This window comes from Oryx dammah, unplaced genomic scaffold (assembly GCF_014754425.2).
Source record: "Oryx dammah isolate SB20612 unplaced genomic scaffold, SCBI_Odam_1.1 HiC_scaffold_9, whole genome shotgun sequence".
Classification (NCBI taxonomy): Eukaryota; Metazoa; Chordata; class Mammalia; order Artiodactyla; family Bovidae; genus Oryx; species Oryx dammah.
In genome coordinates, this window is record NW_024070193.1 from 13,596,119 (window position 1) to 13,601,206 (window position 5,088).

General features: G+C 45.5%; 1 non-coding gene across 1 annotated transcript; it reads left to right on the forward strand.

Moving 5' to 3' along the window:
- Positions 1 to 228: 228 nt before the first annotated feature.
- On the forward strand, positions 229 to 332 carry LOC120868509. The gene has a single exon (XR_005722249.1). It is a non-coding gene; the product is annotated as a U6 spliceosomal RNA (small nuclear RNA).
- The last annotated feature ends 4,756 nt before the right edge of the window (positions 333 to 5,088 follow it).

The window sequence follows — 5,088 nt, forward strand, 5'->3', positions numbered from 1 at the left end:
CAACTCAGCTGGGATTCTTCCTTCCTTGGGGAAACTTTCTAGGCCCCAGGTCAGATTTGATTCTCCTGCTATGTTTCCATATTCCCTGGAATGGTTTAATTAGTAGCTAGTGACCTCAAGCCTGTCTGCCCCACGACTCTGTGAGTCCATGGAGGCTAGGACCGAGTCTATTTTGTTTTCAGTGCCTAGCCCTGGGCCTGGCACATGATAGACACTCCATAAACAAGAAGAGGTGACAGCTCTATTTCTCACAGCCTAGAAGGTATACGGGAAGATTAGCATGGCCCCTGTGCAAAGATGACACATAAATTTGTGAAGCATTCCATATTTGGGGGGTTTCCCTGGTGGCTCAGTAGTAAAGAATTTGCCTGCCAATGCAGGAGATGGGGTTTGTCCTCTGGGTCAGGAAGATCCCCTGGAAAAGGAGATGGCAACCCACTCCAGTATTCTTAAGTGCGAAACCCCAAGGAGAGAGGAAGCTGGTGGCTATAGACTATGAGGTAACAAAAGAGCAGGACATAACTTGGCAACTAAACAACCACTAGAAAGCATAGGTCTTAATTTAATTTTTAAAACTTAGATTGTTGGTCCTATTTTTTGTGCTGCTTCTATGACATCCAGTTATTTTTTATTAGCACATTTAGTTTTTGCTACATCATTAAGACAAAATAAAAGGAGAAATGCAGCTAAAGAAATCAGAGAATTTTCTTCTGACATGATAAGCAGGTCTTAAGATAATGGAAATTTTTCTTCAAGGGGAAAACTGGAGAATTGGTAAAGACGTTGCTCTAAATCTCAGACTTGGACAGACACTCCATTTTAAACTCTATGGTATTAATCTAGGACTATGGCTTTTCTCATTTCTCACATCTGAAAAGGAAATATACATTGTCATTGTAACTTAAGATTACAGTGTTTTATGAAGGCTTTAAGCCCAAGGACACTGAAAAAGAGAAAAATCTGCATCAGAAAATGTAAGCAAGGAAATATGCTTTCTTGACTCTGATATCAGTGTGGGCAGATGCGTTTCTATGTAAAGTGCACGCACGTGAACGCCAGATTGCACCTAGATTCACCAGCCTGCAGGACAGCTGACAAGTGCCACACCTCCACTGCCTAGTCAAGTAAATGAAATACAGTCTTCTTTCAGGTGGAGTTTTAGAAGCTGCAAGTGGTCTACAAAGGGTTAACACAGCCACAACGGAAAACAGCAGTCCCTCTGTTTGTAGCTGATTGTATTAACTTGAGTGGTGGCTAAAATCACTAATAATCAGTGAGAATCAGATGGGGCATGAGAAGAGGTTTGAGAGCATTTGAAGAACCACAGACCAGGATTCCTGACCTAAATCTACAGCTTACAAAGGAGGCCACCTTGGGAAAGTCCCTCATGCCCAAACCTCAACTTTCTTTCTGTAAAATGGGTTCAGTAACAGCATTTGGATGCCTGGTCAGACCTGGGCCTGGTAGGTACTCAACAGAAGGAAGCTGGTTTGCCTCTTACCTCACTCAGCTCAGGGTTTGGTGGGGGGAGGTCACAGGTTTCAGCCCTGCAGGCACAGTTATGATCTAGAAGGTCCAAGCCTGTCCCTCTAGTTGAGTCTCGGTTTTAAAGGCGATTGACAGGATCTGAAAACGGTTTTCTTTCACTTCAGAGGTTTGGTTTATGAGAAGAAGGGCCCCAAGGGTATTCCTAGGGCCATTAGGCTGTTCCAATACTGTCTTGGGTATAATGCAAAGAGACTTCTAGGGGGTCAATTTTTCCTTCAACCAAATGCACTTAAGAGGGCGTTGGGGCAGGGGTAAAGGAGACTGCTACGAGAAAAACAATGAAAAGAAAGGGGCGGGGTGGGATGAGCAGTATACCAGGCTGACTAGCATTCACAAAAAAAAGAAAAGAAAAGGAAAAGCCGGATCCTCAACGCCTCAGGGGCTCAGAGAGGAAGCGCTCCGAGTTCGCCGGAGCCCGAGCGAGTGGGGTTAAGGGATGGCGGGGCTACGCGCCGAGGGGTAGAGGGGCTCAGCCTCAGGAGGTCCCTTGAGGCTGCTCGAGTGGCGCTAATTGACCTGCTGTTTTCTTTATTTCCTCGTTAATAGCTTTTCTTCCCCACGCCATCTGGGACCCCAGGAGGAATGTCCCATTTCCTCCCTGCAGGGCACATCCTGAGTCTCTCCATCTCTTCCGCATTCGGTCGAAGACCTGGCTTCCGGACCCGGTCCCTAGGGTCCCGACACGTGGAGCTGCGGCTGCCGTGCAGGCTGGGCGCAGGACCCTGGAGACGGGGTGCACAGGGCGCCCCTTGATGGCAGCAGTGAGCCTTTCTGGGAGCGCCCCGGGCCCCGCCTCTCGCCCCCGGGTCTGGGGCTCCCGCAGCAGGTGTGTGTGAAGTTCCCCAGCAGTTCCAGAAGACTTGAAAGCACCATCCCTGGTTTTATTACAAGAGAGGCAGAGCTGTTAACACCCCATAAAATGCAGAGACGGGCAGCAGGGCGACTTCCGCCAGGCTTGGACTATTCTCTGATGGAGGGAACGCGTCCTTCCTGAGCACCTAATGGGAGACAGGCTCTGACCCGCTCTGAACTGCTGAGCTATCACTTTGCCTTAGCCATGGGAGTGTGACTGGTTAGTGTTTTCCCCACACTCCTGCAGGGGAGTGCATTACAGCCCAGGGTCAGAGTGAAATGGCTCAGGGAAGTCAGCAATAGCTCCCGGCTTCCCTGGGGACCATTCCTTACATTTTCTCTTGGAGAATTCTCTTCCTTTACTCCCAGCAGGTTGGCATGGACATTACTGCATCCTGACCAGGGGGAGGGGCGCTCAGTTGATCTAAATCCATCAATACATCCCACCCCTGGCCAAAGGGATTGGGTCAAGAAAGGAGTGTGACCAGCATAGGCCAATCAGGATCAGGTCCAGGGTAATGGCCCCAGTGTTGGAGGAGAAAAGGTTCCTTTGACCTAACTGGGAGAGGCAATTAGGAAATATTGAGACTGGAGGCTGAGGTTAGTGGGGAGAAGGCCAGCCCTGACTGACAGTCAAGGCTTAATAATTTTATTTAAAGCCACCCACTTTTTTAAATGGAGGGAAATTCAATATCCTTATCATAAATGACAAAACAGTATTGTTTGTCTTAAATGAGTATATTGAAAGTAAAGCCATATTATTAAATTCTCGTTTGTGTTGCTTTGCTACAGCCATTGAGCCTGGGGCTCCTTCTCTCTTCAATCAGATTCTAGCGAGTTATTAGATGTCAAATGAGGCTTTCTCCTGAAGTAATATGAAGAATTGAAAGATAATCAACTTAATAACATGCTTACCTTTCACTAAAATCACCTCACAGCTGCCCTTGGTATGTTTCCCACATGTGAAGTGATGTTATCTATACTCAGTAGAGGTGAAAGAAACACATTCAACCTGGGAGGTTCTAGAAAGACTGCTTTATGAAGGATCTACTGGAGATAAGAATTTTCCTCCCTAAGGCTCAGAGAGGTTAAGTAACTTGCTCAAGGCCACAGAGCTAGTGCAGAAGCAGGAATAGAATCATGACCCTTAATGCTCTTTTCATTAAACTCTCTCCTCCTGGGAAAAGGAGAGACTCATTGGAATAACAATTGAGTGCCTGGCACTGGGCCTGATATTTAGGGGCATTCAATAAATATTTGAATATATAGTTACTGAGTTTTTTTTAATGCCTCTGGCACTGTTCTAATTCCTGGTGCACAAAGCAAATAGGTCTTGCCGGAGCTTAGAGTTTATTGGGAAGTGATATTAATCAAATATTATATACATAGTAAAAGTAATAAATTATACATATTTTACTATATAGTAAATAATCTAATTAGATAGATCCTTATATATAATTGAAGGTTTTTTTTTCATTCATTGAGTCTTTACATAATGTCTGCCAGATACTAGCCAGAAATATATTTGTTGTTTAGTTTCTAGGTTGTGTCCAACTGTTTTGCAATCCCATAGACTGTAGCCCACCAGGCTCCTCTGTCCATGGGATTTCCCTGGCAAGAATACTAGAGTGGGTTACCATTTCCTTCTCCAGGGGATCTTCCTGACCCAGGGATCAAACCCACGTGTACTGCATTGGCAGGAGGGTTCTTTACCACTGAGCCACCAGGGAAACCCACAAAAATATATATTGTTAATTTTTTTTAGGAAAATGATTTAGCTCCTTTGACATAGATACCTCTTATGTATATTATGAATTATGGACTAGTTCAGTTCAGTTCACTCAGTCATGTCCGACTCTGTGACCCCATGAATTGCAGCACGCCAGGCCTCCCTGTCCATCACCAACTCCCGAGGTTCACTCAAACTCATGTCCATCAAATTGGTGATGCCATCCAGCCATCTCATCCTCTTTCATCCCCCTCTCCTCCTGCCCCCAGTCCCTTCCAGCATCAGAGTCTTTTCCAATGAGTCAACTCTTTGCATGAGGTGGCCAAAGTACTGGAGTTTCATCTTTAGCGTCAGTCCTTCCAATGAACATCCAGGACTGATCTCCTTTAGAATGGACTGGTTGGATCTCCTTGCAGTCCAAGGGACTCTCAAGAGTCTTCTCCAACACCACAGTTCAAAAGCATCAATTCTTCGGTGCTTAGCCTTCTTCACAGTCCAACTCTCACATCCTTACATGACCACTGGAAAAACCATAGCCTTGACTAGACGGACCTTTGTTGGCAAAGTAATGGCTCTGCTTTTCAATATGCCATCTAGGTTGGTCTTAACTTTTCTTCCAAGGAGTAAGTGTCTTTTCATTTCATGGCTGCAATCACCATCTGCAGTGATTTTGGAGCCCCCCAAAATAAAGTCTGACACTGTTTCCACTGTTTCCCCATCTGTTTCCCATGAAGTGATGGGACCAGATGCCATGATCTTCGTTTTCTGAATGTTGAGCTTTAAGCCAACTTTTTCACTCTCCACTTTCACTTTCATCAAGAGGCTTTTTAGTTCCTCTTTACTTTCTGCCATAAGGGTGGTGTCATCTGCATATCTGAGGTTATTGATATTTCTCCCAGCAATCTTGATTCCAGCTTGTGTTTTTTCCAGCCCAGCATTTCTCATGATGTACTCTGCAG